Source organism: Cervus elaphus, chromosome 5, assembly GCF_910594005.1.
Source record: "Cervus elaphus chromosome 5, mCerEla1.1, whole genome shotgun sequence".
Taxonomy (NCBI): Eukaryota; Metazoa; Chordata; class Mammalia; order Artiodactyla; family Cervidae; genus Cervus; species Cervus elaphus.
Genome location: NC_057819.1, coordinates 17950154 through 17965753, shown reverse-complemented (window position 1 = coordinate 17965753; position 15600 = coordinate 17950154). Strand labels below are relative to the sequence as shown.

The 15600-nt window shown below is 45.7% G+C and overlaps 1 protein-coding gene across 2 annotated transcripts in view; it reads left to right on the top strand.

Moving 5' to 3' along the window:
* The first annotated feature begins 526 nt into the window (after positions 1-526).
* The window catches only part of CCDC63 (coiled-coil domain containing 63), a 65229-nt gene continuing 50155 nt past the window's right edge, over positions 527-15600 (top strand). For both annotated transcript variants that reach the window (XM_043901853.1, XM_043901854.1), the window contains exons 1-2: positions 527-1102; positions 14506-14720. The gene's annotated coding sequence lies outside the window, so the exon portion shown is untranslated. The remainder of the gene's footprint in view (positions 1103-14505; positions 14721-15600) is intronic.

Sequence of the window (15600 nt, the reverse complement as noted above, 5' to 3'; positions counted from 1 at the left end):
AATTTCTTTTTATACAAAATAAGTTTGATGTTATTGATTTCATACCAGGTGCCAAGCAGTATGCCAAGAATTTTACGCAGATCCACACCTCCAATGATACATAGTGAAGACCTTGTTTCTGACATGATTTTGTTCCCCTTCTTACTAGCAATGTGACCTTGGACAAGGCCCTTCATTTTTTGGAGCTTCCATTTACATTTGACGTTAGAAACATGAAGGTATTAAACTTCCCTGAGTTCTTAATATAGGAAAACATAACTATTTTGGGGCAGGAAGTGGGCAGAGCTGATTAAGACTCTACTGCTGCTCTCAAGGAGATTATAATCTCTAGGAGGAATAGCAAATGTGGTTTTTTTCTTGACAATGCTTGAATCAGCTGGTAGTGGCTGCCTGCCTGGACTGCGGGCATCCTGGATCTGCAGGGAAAGAGTTCCAGGATTGATTAGTGATGTCTGCTGCAGGATCCAATGTGAGGAACTCATTATTTGCTGTGTTTGGAGTCAGAGACGCCAAAGGTGGAGTTTGGAATGGCCTTTGAGATTCCAGAGGTGGACTACTAAGAACAAAGTCAGGGTCTGCACGAAACTCTGCTGGGGCTGGGGAAGGAGAAATGGGAGACAACCATTTGCACTTCAGAGAAACTTCTGTTGGAGATGGTAGAGGTGCCCAGAAGGGAAAGAGGTGGACTGTGACTCTGAACAAGGTGTGTGGTGTAGCTTCCCAGGCTGGAGGTCTTAGGAGGACTTAAAGAGGTGCAGGCTCTGGATGAAAAGAAATCTGAATTCAAATCCTGACTCAGTCACTTATTTAATGTGTGACTTAGGACACATTGTTTATCCTCTCTGAACCTCGGTTTCCTCTTCTGTGACATGGGGGAAGATTACTGGGTGGATTGCTGAGTGCTTGTTCTTGCCATAGTGACCGCTGACAAGAATAATCCAGGGAGGTCGTGTTGTCATTGCTGCTCCTTTCTGGGCTCCGGGGTTAGCGTTCACTCCATAGCCTGTGAAAACTGTCACCGTCTGGTGTGATAATGTGAGTGACTGCCTCTCCAAGCTGTGTCACCTGGCTGCCTGGATGAAGGAACAGAGGCCCAGAGAGGGTAAGTCGTTTGTCCAGATCACACAGCTAGTTCATGGCAGAGGTGGGATTTGAATTCAGGTCTGTCTGACTCCACAACCCAAGCCTGTAACCAGTGTGACCTCCTGCCCATGACCAATTTGCCAAATCTGGAAAACAGTTCAGCATGTATGATGATTGCTGAAGTTGTGTAACTTCCTCACATGGATTTTCCTGCAGGGATCGATAGCAAATGAACTCATTTTCATGCCTTTGAAAATCCTGAGCACAGTGCCTGGTGCCCAGTGAAAGTAACTCTGGGCAGTGAGCTTGAGGGCTGCTGGGAGATTGACTCCCACTCTGAAACTAAGTGTGAGAAGAGCAACCTTAAAGAGAGTGGCAGTAAAGGTCTAGTGAGAAGGAAGCAGATGAGTCCTGGGGCCTGGGGAAACAGACCTGGGGATGAGAGCAGTGCTCAGCTCTCAGAAGGGCTACTGGTGTATCCATCTGCAGGGGCATCAATCAATTAAGGTCCCCCAGGGGACACAGGGTAACTGATGAGCATTAGTGAAGGGCTTGTAACAGCTGTGAGCAGGAGAAAGGGAACCAGCAGTGGGTGGGACCTGCAGGAGCAGGGAGCCTGGGGCCTGAGGGAATCTGGTGAGAGCTGTGGCTTTGAGGAGCCAGGCTCTACTAGGGAGACGCAGCCTGCATTCAGGCTGCCTGCATCCAGACAGCATGAGGGCAGCACCCCCCACCCCCACCCCAACCTCACAGACAGAGGGGTCAAGGGATAAACCTGCAAGGGGAAACTGGGATGCCCTTACCACAAGGAGGCAGGAAAACTCGACAGACGTTCATCATGTGACCCTGACCAGGATGATTTCTGAATATTCTGTCAGCTCTCAGTCTTTAATTTGATGACCGTTGACTCAATCAGCTTCTATTTTCTGGGACATTAAATTACATGGAATCTGGTGGAGCTTTCAATGATGCAGATTCAGGGCGGGTAGCTGGGGGGATTGAGCATGAGGGGTGAAGAGCTGCATGTTTATCTACAGCCCTCCATCAGCCAGCCTCCGTGTTCAACCTGAAGAGTTTCCCAGAAGGTGAGGAACATACCATCCCCAAAGCCCCTGCTGTTATTAATCAGCAAATGTCTCAGGAGCAGGTGTGCATGAGTGAATTTTGGGGTCACGGCAGGTAATTGGGTCTGGCCAGGCTGTAGCAGGTGACCCGACTGTCTGCCTGATCCTGAGCCACTGGCTAAGAAGATTAATCTAAATCTAAATCTCTTGGAGGAGAGGACGTTTTTCGAGAAACCCTGGGACCCAGAAAATGAAAGCTGGACTTAGAGACCTCAGACTCTTTCCCTTAGATCATTTAGAAAAGCTGCCACTGTGGTTGAGACCCCCAGGGATGTGGGGCTGGAAAACAGAACTCAAAGAGGTCTAGGAGGAATGGAGATAGAAAACCAGGGAGATAGAAAATCCGGGGAGCTCATGCCCTTCTCCGGAGGGCAGTTAAGACCCAGTGCTAGTTGGTCACTGAATGGAGCCAGACTGGCTGGATTTGGATCCTGGCTCTGCCTCCCACTCACTGTGTGACATTGGGGAAGTCACTTCCTCTCCCTGTGGCTCAGTTTCCTCATTGGTGAAATTGAACAATAATAAAAACTCACTTCTTAGAGATGTTCTGAATGAATGAACATTTGTAAATGCCTAGAACAGTGCCTGGTATGTAGTGAAAAGCACTGTATATTAAATGTATGCTAAGTAGTAAATTAGAATATAGGTTCTTAGTTGTCATGTCTTCCAATCTTTCAAGGGAACTAAGTCTGGAAATGCAAGTTTTAATAATCATATCAATGGCAAACACTCAGGCAGTTTAGAAACACCTTAAATGTTGACTTAATGTTGTAAGGTAGATATTGTCATTATCTACTTTTTACCAATGGGGAAACTGAGGGGTCACATGATTTGCCTTAAAGTTACATACTAGAAAATATTAGAATTGGAATGTAGGGTGACCAACTGTTCTTGTTTTAGTACTAGAAGGCCCACATCCCAGGAAACTCTTAGTCTGGGAGAACCAGGACTGTTGATCATCCTAGCTTCAAACCTGGTCAGTCCTAGTTCCAATATTCTGCTCTTAGAACCCATACTCTATTTCCTTTTGCATGAATGCTCCTGATTTTTAAATGCTGGCCACTGTGGGCCAAACAATTTGCAGTTGATGAAAGAATCTGATATTCCTTTGCATCACATTTCCTACTTGTTATAGAGAAATGCCTGTTTCTTCATCTGTAGAATGGAAAAAGAAAAATAGAGATCTCATAGGGTTGTGGTGAGAATTCCTTAGGTACAGATGAGTTCATGTACTTAAGGCACTTAGAACAATGCCTGGTATGATGAAAATGCTATATACATCTTTGCATGTATTATTGTTGTTGTTAAACAGATTATCATCAAGATCCTCCTCAGACTTCCTGAGTCTGAGTCTCCTGGCTCGAGGTCTGGGCATCTGTGGTTGTTGTTGCTGTTATTTTTTAATACCAAGTTCCTTAGGCAACCAGGTTTGGGAGTCAGGAATCCTGGGTCAAGTCTAAGGAGTACAAAAGTGCACTGTGTGACCTTGAAAAAGTTTCTTCACCTCCCTTTCCTTTGTAAAGAGCCAGGAGTTCTGTCTCTCTCCAAGGTTTAATGTTTAGAGGTTTAGAGGCTTCTCAGTTCAGTTCAGTTCAATTGCTCAGAAGTGTCTGACTCTTTGTGACCCCATGGACTTCAGCATGCCAGGCTTCCCTGTCCATCACCAACTCCCGAAGCCTACTCAAACTCGTGTCCATTTCATCGGTGATGCCATCCAACCATCTCATCCTCTGTCGTCCCCTTCTCCTCCCACCTTCAATCTTTCCCAGCATCAGGGTCTTTTCCAATGAGTCAGTTCTTTGCATCAGGTGGCCAAAGTATTGCAGTTTCAGCTTCAGCATCAGTCCTTCAATGGATATTCAGGACTGATTTCCTTTAGGATTGACAGGTTGGATCTCCTTGCAGTCAAGGGACTCTCAAGAGTCTTCTCCAACACCACAGTACAAAACCTTCAATTCTTCGGCACTCAGTTTTCTTTTAAATTTATTTTTTATTGAAGGATAATTGCTTTACAGAATTTTGCTGTTTTTCTGTCAAACCTCAACATGAATCAGCCATATGTATACATATATTCCCTCCCTTTTGAAGCTCCCTCTCGTGTCCTTCCCCATCCCACCCCTCTAGGTTGATACAGAGCCCCTGATTGAGTTTCCTGGGCCATGCAGCAAATTCCCATTGGCTATCTGTTTTACATATGGTGATGTAAGTTTCCATGTTTACTCTTTCCACACATCTCATCCTCTCCTCCCCTCTCGCCATGTCCAGAAGTCTATTCTCTATGTCTGTTTCTCCACTGTTGCCCTGTAAGTAAATTCTTCAGTACCATTTTTCAGATTCCATATATATGTGTTAGAATATGGTATTTATCTTTCTCTTTCTGACTCACTTCACTCTGTATAATAGGTTCTAGGCTCACCCACCTCATTAGAACTGACTCAAATGCGTTCCTTTTTATGGCTGAGTAATATTCCATTGTGTATATATACCACAACTTCTTTATCCATTCATCTGTCGATGGACATCTAGGTTTCTTCCATGTTCTAGCTATTGTAAATAGTACTGCAGTGAACAATGTGCCTCTTGCAATTTTGGTTTCCTCAGGGAATATGCCTAAGAGTGGGATTGCTGGGTCATATGGTGGTTTTATTCCTAGTGTTTTAAGGAATCTCCATAACGTCTTTCATAGTGGCTGTATCAATTTACACTCACACCAACAGTGCAAGAGTGTTCCTTTTCTCCACACCCTTTCCAGCATTTATTGTTTGTAGACTTCTTGATGAGGGGCATTCTGACCAGTGTGAGGTGATATCTTGTAGTTTTGATTTGCATTTGTCTAATAATGAGCAATGGTGAGCATCTTTTCATGTGTTTGTTAGCCATCTTTATGTCTTTGGAGAAATGTCTGTTTAGGTTTTTTCCCCCCACTTTTTGATTGGGTTGTTTGTTTTTCTGGTATTGAGTTGTATGAGCTGCTTGTATATTTTGGAAATTAATCCTTTGTCAGTTGTTTCATTTGCTATTATTTTCTCCCATTCTGAGGGTTTTCTTTTCACCTTTCTTATGGTTTCCTTTGCTGTGCAAAAGCTTTTAAGTTTAATTAGGTCCCACTTGTTTACTTTTGTTTTTATTTTCTTAACTCTAGGAGGTGGGTCATAGAGGATCTTGCTTTGATTTATGTCATTGAGTGTTCTGCCTATGTTTTCCTCTTAAGAGTTTTATAGTTTCTGGTCTTACATTTAGGTCTTTAGTCCATTTTGAATTTATCTTTGTGTATGGTGTTAGGAAGTGTTCTAATTTCATTCTTTTACATGTAGCTTTCCAGTTTTCCCAGCACCATTTATTGAAAAGGCTGTCTTTGCCCCATTTTATATTCTTGCCTTCTTTGTCAAAAATAAGGTACCCATAGGTGCATGGGTTTATTTCTGGGCTTCCTGTCTTGTTCCATTGGTCTATATTTCTGTTTTTGTGCCAGTACCATACTGTCTTGCTGACTGTAGCTTTGTAGTATAACCTGAAGTCAGGAAACTTGATTCCTTCAGCTCCATTCTTTTTTCTCAAGACTGCTTTGGCTATTTGGGGTCTTTTGTGTTTCCATATGAATTGTGAAATTTTTTGTTCTAGTTCAGTGAAAAATGCCGTTGGTAATTTGATAGGGGTTGCATTAAATCTGTAGATTGCATTTGGTAGTAGCTCAGCTTTCTTTTTTTTTTTTTTTTTTTACTTTTTTACTCAGCTTTCTTTATAGTCCAACTCTCACATCCATACATGAATACCAGAAAAAAAATCATAGCTTTGACTAGACAAACCTTTGTTGGTAAAATGATGTCTCTGCTTTTTAATATGCTGTCTAGATTGGTCATAGCTTTTCTTCCACGGAGCAAGCATCTTTTGATTTCATGGCTGCAGTCACCATCTGCAGTGATTTTGGAGCCCAAGAAAATAAAGTCTGTCACTGTTTCCATTGTTTCCCCATCTATTTGCCATGAAGTGATGGGACTGGATGCCATGATCTTCATTTTTTGAATGTTGAGTTTTAAGCCAACTTTTTCACTATCCTCTTTCACTTTCATCAAGAGGCTCTTTAGTTCTTCACTTTCTGCCATAAGGATGGTGTCATCTGCGTATCTGAGGTTATTGATATTCCTCCCGGCAATCTTGATTCCAGCTTGTGCTTCATCCAGTCTGGCATTTCACATGATGTACTCTGCATATAAGTTAAATAAGCAGGATGACAATATACAGCCTGGAGGCTTCTAGAACCTCTTAGAAAGGGAAGACATTTGATATGAGGCAGGTGAGGAGGTAAAGAAGTGAGAAGGGAAGCTCCCACATTGCACTTGGAGGGAATTTAGGATTCAGGCTTGGGGGCTAGGCTACAGGATAATCAGGAGGGACTAGGCTCTGCTGAGTAACAAAGAGCCCCATGAACTCAGTGGCTTAAAACAAGTGTTTATTTCTCACTCTCACTCCACATGTTAGTTATTAAGCTGCTGTCTCTCAGCTCTAAATTTCCCCTCCCATGCTTTGCTTTGTGATGCTGGGGCTGAGACCAGCCACCTTCCTTCCTTGTCAGCTGCTCCTGGTAGGTTCTCCCAATAGGGGGCAGGCTGGAGGAAAGAGAAGTGACTTGCTCCTTCCTTCTATTGTCTGTTCAGGTCAAGGTCACCCAAGCAACACTTCTGCATCCTGGCAGTGGCTAGTGGTTCCAGTCTCTGGTTTTATACACATACCTCTAGAACCGGCCTCCTTATGTCTCCACAAGTGTCAGGCACTCCCCACTCGGCGGTCTGAGTTACAGCCTCGAGGGGGCCTCTCCTCCAAGGCTCTGGGTTCTGACACTCCAATCTCTACCCTTTGTCTGCCAGCCCTGGGGAGAGTGTCTGCTTCCTGCAGTCAGCATCTCTGTGTTGTCTAGTTGCGCTCCTTTGCTTTTTTTTTTTTTGTCCTTCAACATCCATTCTAATTCTGTTAAAATGGCTGCTATGGTTTCTGTTTTTCTGTCAGCCACCCTGATCACACACTCCATGCCTACTCTGAGACCCAGAGTAAGGGAGCAGCCCACCTGGAAGTTGTGGTGGAGCCCACCAGGTGTTGTGGCAGAGGCGAGAGAGCCTGGTAGACCACATACCAGCTCTTAAAGCTTCGGCCCAGATGTAATGCGTCACTTCTGTCCAGATTTCATAGGCCAAAGTAAGTCGCATGACCACATCTGAGTTCAACACGGGATGGGCAGTGAATATTTATGGCCAGTTGTACAATCTAATGGTGTGTCCTTGGAAAGACCCAGAAACTATACTCAGCTCTCCTTCCCCACTCTCAGGACCTCAACCCTTATCAGGTCCTTAACTAGATTTTCTTGAATAATAATATCTAGCAAGTTATTGTGCATTTACTATGTGCTAACCTAAGGCATGCTTTTCAGAGAGTCCATGGGTAGGTATAGTTATTACTCCTGTTTCTCAGAAGAGAAACTGAGGCTCAGAGAGGGGATGGGACTTGCCTCACGTTATAGAGCTGTAAGAGGCAAAGTTGAGATTTGCACTTGATCCTGTCAGATTGAAGCCCAAATTTATCACCCATGTACCCTGTGGGGTGGCCTTTCTTGCTCCTGTTCCAGAAACTCAAGGTGGGGCAGATAAAGAAAAGCAGGTATTTAAACTGGCTCAGCCGCTTTTACTGGGAGACCTTGCCTCCCACTCAAGGTTGCAGGCTCTCTGGAGGGCAGCCCAGTTCTGGAGCTCAGCAGTCTGGGAAAAAAAACCCCAGATTCTGCCCCAGGAGCCCACTTCTCTGGCCAGTCCTACTGCTGACTTTGGCATTTGGTTTTCACCTTCTAGTTGCCTCACCCTGCACCCCAGCCAGCCCCAGGCTGGCTCAGGATCTGCCCAGAGAGCATTCTCAGGAGGAGAGACAATGCACAGGGTCTGGGAACCTGTGACCCTGAGCTCACCCAGGGCTGTGTCACCCTTGACATTAAGGGGGCACTGGGCTGTGCTTGGAGCAAACCACTTGAGTCTTGTCCCAGCAGACATCAATTTCCCTAATTAGAATATAAGCCCTATTTAGAGTGCTGAACTATGTCTTTTGTATCTTCTGTACAATATTATTGCAGTCAGCTGGCAGATCAACCAGGCTGGCAGATCCAAGAAAGCTTCACTCACATGTCTAGGGCCTTGATGCTCTTCTGTGTGACCTCTTCATGTGGCTAACTTGGGCTTCCTCACAGCATGGTGATCTCTGAGTGACCAAGTGTCTTTCACACCTTCCAGGGTAAAAGTGGAGGCTGCCAGGCCTTCTTAAGGCCTATCCCTAGAACTGGAACAGTATCACTCTGTGGCATTCTATGGATCAAATCAAGTCACAAACTCAACTCCCATTCAAGGGGAGCTGTTATCCCATTAAAAGTAAGAAAAGGAAGGAAGGAGGACTTCCCTGGTGGTCCACTGGTTAGGAATCCACCTGCCAATGCAAGGGACAAGAGTTCGATCCCTGGTCCGGGATGATTCCACATGCATGCCTTGGGGCAACTAAGTTGTGTAGCCCAACTACTGAGCACCATAAATAGAGAGTAGCTTCTACTCACTGCAACTAGTGAAAGCCAACGAAGACCCAGCACAGCCAGAGGTAAATAAATAAAAATTTGTTTAAAAAAAGTAGAAATGGAAGGAAGGAGAAAGAGTAGATAAAGGGGAAGGAAACGTCAGTGTCTCCCACAGTGAAGCTTCAGTTTCCCCATGAAGACGAGACCAGACAGAGATGATCTTTCCTTAGAGCAGTTGAGTGACATGGTGGGTGTGTATGCTGCTGGGGCACCAGCGTAACATAATGGCATCCCGTGTTCTCTTTCCTTCTCTGTCTCTCTCCTAGCTCAGCATGCCTCCTACCTGTTCAGTGCCTCGCCCACAGGGGTGGGACCATGGCAGGGAGAGGATGAGAGCACATATGGGAAGCAGGGAGAGCCCAGTTATTCACTTTTTCAAAAAGATAGAAAGGTTTGGCACAGCTCCTAGTGCCAAATTGAAATTAATGCTGGCTTCACTCCTGGGCTGGTTCCCATCCTCTCTGGAGGGCAAAGTTTCTGCAGCATTGAATCCAGGAAGGTCACTTCCTTGTCACAGGGGATGGGGCGGGGGGCTGCAACAGAGTCCTGCAAGAAAACTGAAACCAGTTCAGATGCTCAAGGGACTTTAAAGAAGGGACTACTGTCAGAGTGTTCAGGGTTAGGGGACCAGAGAAGGGAGGTAGAAGCTCTGAGAGATTAGCATCAGAGGGAAACCATTACTACAGAAAGGCAGGAAGAATCCAGACAAGGAACTGGTGTGGTCACCACCTCCCCTCACAAAAAAATCCTCCTGTTGTTCTTCTTTGTAGAGAGCTGTTTTATTGAAGTGTATGTGTATGTGTGTGTGCTCAGTCGTGTCTGACTCTTTGCAACCCTTTGGATTGTAGCCCGCCAAGCTCCTCTGTCTGTGGGATTTTTCAGGCCAGAATACTGGAGTGGGTTGCCATTTCCTCCTCCAGGGGATCTTCCCAACCAGTGATGATTGAACCCAAATCTCCTGTGTGTCCTGCACTGCAGGCAGATTCTTTACCCGCTGAGCCATCAGGGAAGCCCACTGAAGTGCAATATACATATATATTGGGGCTTCCGTGATAGCTCAGTTGGTAAAGAATCCGCCTACAATGCAGGAGACCCTGGTTCAATTCCTGGGTCAGGAAGATCTGCTGGAGAAGGGATAGGCTACCCACTCCAGTATTCTTGGGTTTCCCTTGTGGCTTAGCTGGTAAAGAATCTGCCTGCAAGGCAGGAGACCCCGGTTCGATCTCTGGGTTGGGAAGATCCCCTGGAGAAGTGAAAGGCTACCCTCTCCAGTATTCTGGCCTGGAGAATTCTGTGGGCTGTATAGTCCATAGGGTTGCAAAGAGTCAGACAGACTGAGCAACTTTCACTTTCATACATATATAAAAGGGACATGTCAGAAGTGCACAGCTTGATGAATTTTCACAAGGGAGCTTATCCATGTAACCAGATCAAGAAACAGAATTTTCCCAGCACTCCAGAAGCCTCTTGAGTCCCCTTCCAGTTATCACTGCTCCAACTCTCCTTCACCAAAGAGCCTGGATTCTGACCCCAAAAGCACAGGTTCATTCTCCTGTAGAGATAATGTTACAATGGGCATCTTTGTGTCTATGGATTTTTCTTTAAATTTTTTTTCTTTTTTTTTGCTGTTGGCTTGTTTTCTTAGGATGAATCTTCAGGTTTAGGTTTCCTGGGTTGAAGAGTATAAACATGTTTATCAGTCTTGCTGTATGAGACTGCATTACTTTCTGTAGCGTGTACAGATTTCTTATCTCAGAAGTCTGCCACTGAGATAATAATTGGCAACTCTGGCTTCAGTGAAAGGGAGGCCAGGAGTGGGGCAGTTCTGGATCCCATTAGAGAATAATCTGAAGATTTTAAATACCAATAATGCCCACTCCCTTGGTAGATGATGTTTCTGACTGCAAATGACAGAAGCTGGTGTGCGCAGACATGGAGATTATTACAGGCATTTGGGCAGTCCGTGGAGTCTTGGGTGGGTTTACAGGTCTGCGGCCGGAATACAATTCAGATCCCTCTGCCCCTGGGCCCGGCACTTCAGCTCACACCTCTGTGCAGTGGAGTTTCAGCTAGCATTTGGATCTGTCCCAAACCTCCCAGTGGACTCTCCCTCACATCTCATTGGCTGCCCCCAAGCTTTCAGTGGGCTCACCTTCTGTAGATTCAGTGTTCTATACTCAGTTCTAGAATACAAATCAGGATTTTGTCAGCAAGGAAGACGTGAGGGAAGGGCTTTGTGTGTAGTCAACCTCTGAGCAGTGTGTGTGTGTGTGTGTGTGTGTGTGCGTGCTTGCGCACACACGCACACACTAAGTCACTTCAGTTGTGTCCGACTCTTTGCAAGAAGTGCATACACTTGGGGAAAACTGGCTGCCCCAGCCCTGACTTCACACAGTCTCCTGGCTCTTGCACCCTCTATTCATCAGTCTTTTGTTTCCCAGGGACTTTTTTGGGTCTAAATTCTGTCTAACTTGGGCGAGGGGTTCTTATCCAGTCCGTGATAGCAGAAGGCAGGGTTGGGTGACACCACATGCCACCAGCACGGCCATTAGGCTGCTCAGCAGTGCTGGGCTGGAGGGGGTAACCTTTGCTGAGTTACCCAAAGACAAATGAAAGCAGTACCAAGGGCACCAGTAAAGTAGGGACACCCAAAAGTGCTTTTCCCCAAAACGGTGCATCATTTTATTTGAAAAAGCATCATAGCAGAAGTCAGAATCCTATCAGACTACTTGACCCTTATCTTATGAATCAGTACTGTTTTTATTTTCAGTGCTGTAAGTGGGATGAAATATTTTACAGTCTTTTCAGGCTTTAAAATTCTCAACTTGGCCCTGGCAGTCTGAAGAAATTAAGGCTCAGAGAGGTCAACTGACTTTCCTAAGAGCATACCACACTTCAGTGGCAGAGCTAGGACTAGAATCTGGATATCGTAACACCTGGTCCAGAGTTCTCTCCATTTTATGACTGTGCCCTCACCTGTTTTGAGAATTATTTTCACAGTCCCTGGGGAAGGGCAGTTTTGTCACCTGATAGTGGCCCCCTGGCCATAACAGTGGACACCAAATCCAGACTGGATTTGGATTTGGGTTCTTTTTTCTGGGAAGTTGAAATTCAGAAGACCTTGATTTCTTTTAATGTGGACTTTAAAATGGGAATTCATAAGAAGCAAGCTGAGGGGAGGAGAAATTTGTCTTTAAAAATAAGAGACCAAGTTGAGAGATCAGGTGATTCAAAAGAGAGAGAGAGCTGGAGAGAGGAGCTATTTTGATTTCTGACAGCTTTCTAGTTCTTGGTTCTTGTTCCTCATGGGGATCTGCCTCCGGTTTACATGCTATAACCATGATATTCATATAGTTTAGTATACTTTTGGCTAGAAGAAATAGAAATCTGGATTGGCTTAAACAAAAAAATGTGTTAACTTCTTTAACAAGAAGTGTGGCACTTCCATGGTGGTCCAGTGGTTAAGTCTCTGAGCTCCCAGGACAGGGGGCACAGGTTTGATCCTTGGTTAGGGAACTAAGATCCCACATGCCTTTTGGGATGGCCAAAAAGAAAAAAAAAACACCAAAAACAAGACGTGTGGAACCAAGGTAGATTTCAGGTATGGTATGTTTGGAGTTCCAGCTACACTGTTCTGCCGTTCTCTTTAGGCTCCCCCCTGTATAACGTGTTGGCTTTGATCTCACATTTCCTTCCCTTATGGTTACAGGAGGGCTGCCAGCAACAGCAGGGCAACGTGCTTCCTTGTTCCCATCTGTGGAGCTAGAAAAAAAGCCCTGGCCTGTAAATTCTTCCTTTCTGTCTGACTAGGCCACTGTCAGTTATGTGCCAATTCCTGGGCCAGTTGCAATCTCCAGGAGAATGCTATGCACAAACTGGCTTAAAATTAGCTTCCAGGTCCAATCATTGGCAAGGAGGATGGGATAGCTGTGACGGGCTAAGAGTAATTGAGAGTGATTCTGGAGATGTGTGCGAAAATCAATTTCTCCTGGTCACATAGGCTGAATGGGAGAGGGATGGTTACCTGAACAAATTGGGATCTGTTGGGAAGGAGGAAGGGGAGCAGATGCTGGAGAGAAAAAAATATCATTTTGAGTTATTTCAGGTGGGTTTCTGATTCCTTGTCAAAGAGTCATTTGGACAATCAGCTTCCTGGTCTGTGGCCAAATGCCTTTGCCTAGCCCCTCTGTAGCCTGATTCTAATTTCCTCCTCCATTCTGTAGATGCTGCTATCGCCAACACTTCTCACCGCTGGCTCATCATTTTGGCAAGTTGGCATCTCACTCTGCTCCAAGCCCCGCTGACGGAGCTGAAGATCCCTTTAGCAGAATTGATTCTGGCATGTTCTAATTTAAAAAGCCTTGCACTTCTCTGCATGGAGGCTGCTGAAATCTGTGCCCATAAAGGCAGAGAGAGTAAATTCTTCTGAGGGAAGCCTATTTTTAACAAGTCCTGAACCTAATTGAACTTAATCATTTTTCAGTCGTTGACACTTGAAATTATGAGTCATTGGGCTATATATGGAGCTGAGGGCTAGAGCAGCCCTTTAAATATCAGAGAGATGGTAGATACCAGCTACCAGAACTTCTCAGGCTTGGAGCTGTGGATTCACTCAGAATTGTGATGAAGCATGAGTCTCTAGAGGCAGCTCTGGGTTCAAATCCTGGATCCTCCACTAACTGTAAAAGTCATTATGTTTCTCTGAGCCTCAGCTTCCTTATCTGTAAAATGAGACTGGTAACACTTGTCCCAAAACACTTTGTGTGAGTCATCGAGGCCTGACATGAAGCTGCTTATGATCTTTATTTATTCTACTTCTTATTAATATTCATGTTTTCTTGCAGAAATGTCAGTGTGTTTGATTTTGACATGTTGCCCAAATCTCATTTGTCCCACTAACTTCCCTCACGGTTACATGGTTGCCAGCAACATCAGGGGCAACATGCTTCCTTGTGCACCAAAGCACCTTTCTGAAACCCCAAACACAGTAACTTCTAAAACACATCTTGTCCCACGAGTTTAGGGATAAGAGAATGGAGAGCTTAGTGAGACTGAGCTACCATTCATTCAAGTGGCTGGAGGTAAGGTGGAAATCACAGGCATCGAAATTACCCTAGAAAACCAGTAATCTGTTCCCTTCAGCAGTGTGGCTGCTTCTTGAGTTTAGCCTCAGAGGAAGTGGTTGGCTTGTATTTCAGGGCCATTTGTATGAAGAAATGTTTATCTTTTAACAATCAAACGCAGTTAGGCCAGTGAAAAATGCTGACCACCTATGGTGCTGGTCATAGGTAAACAGGATCAGACTAGGGTGCCCTATGTTAAGCTCACAGAGGATGAGGGTGGGTGCTCCTGAAGAAAATTGATGGACAAATTCCCCTGCACTTGTGGGTATTTGTTTCCAAAGCAAGAAGATCTGGGTTCCTTTGCGTTTGTGTATGTAAATTATGCACCCAGTAGGATTGCTGTAAGGACCTCGAATGTGAGGCGGGAGGAGATTCGTGTGAATAAGAGAGGACATTGGAGCCTGAATGGCGATGTGAGTGGCCAAGTCACGGAAGGATAACTGTCATTGAGTCAAGCAGTGCTGTGAGGGTTCAATTAGTGTGTCAGGGGTGTCTCCGAGGAGAGTGTCGCTACCCCTCTTGCCCTCCGAAAAAAACCCCTTCCTCTGATGGGCTGTTCTGCTTCTCACTTCAGGGCTCTGCACCCTCCCAGCACCTTCCAGGGGAGAACGTCCGTCTGTGCGAGTCACAAAGGCGCCGTTCCAGGGGCCCGAGAACGCCCGGACCTGGGGCTTGGGGTCGGCGCGGGCCAGCACAGCGGTGCAGCTAGCTGTTCTCCCAGCGCCGTCCGACACGCAGCTGCGGCCGACGTCGGACACGCGGTGGGAGCGGTCCTGCAGGCCGCCGCTGGTGAGTTTCTCTGCGCTTGCAGCCGCGCCTGCTGCGTCACAGCGCCCCCTGCTGGGGAAATCAAATACCTGGTGGCTGCCCCTGGCCCCCGACGTCAGAGGTTTAGCTGCCCCTCAACTTGCAAAATATCCTGACCCCCATCAATTAAACATAAATAAATTACAGTGTGTCAAATAACTCCAAGGAAGCCCAACAAACTTTCACCCCCCCCCGAAACTATCCCAATTTTTAAAAATTTGTGTTCTACGCCCCGCTTAGCGCTGCAAGCATGTTTTAACATTCCACCAGGTTATGCAGCCTTGACTTAATTTTGGTAGGATCCTTCTCTTTCAGACTTGGCCTTTATAATCCACATAGTAAACTGTCCCAGGGGCCCTGCAGAGCCCTTCCAGGGGTCAGGATTTTCTTTTAAGGGCAGATTGTTAAAATTCAGCAGCAGAGGAGGAGCCTGCCCCCTCTACCTCAACTAATTAAATATTAGACAATAAAGTCTCCACCCACTAGGAGACTTCATTCATTCCAATAGTATTTGCTAAGAGCTAATCATGTGCCCAGGATTACGATACTGTAGTAGGTAGCGGGAGGTCCAGGGAGCTGGAGGCACTTTCATGATGCTCCCTGACCCGGACCTCTGGATTTCTTAACACTTTCCATTGCATGGGCAGCTTTGAGATTCCTCCCAAGAATTGCATACTCAAATTCTTGCTGGCTCCCAAAACAGGAAATGTGGGAATGGAGGGGAGGAGGAGTTAGGCAATGGGGAGGAATAGAGCCTGTAGTCAGGAGAGAGACAGCATGACCCACATTCACATTTTAAAACACTGCCTGCTAACCAGAACTGAAGGCAGGTTGAATTTGCCCCGTGGGCCTTGAGTTTGAG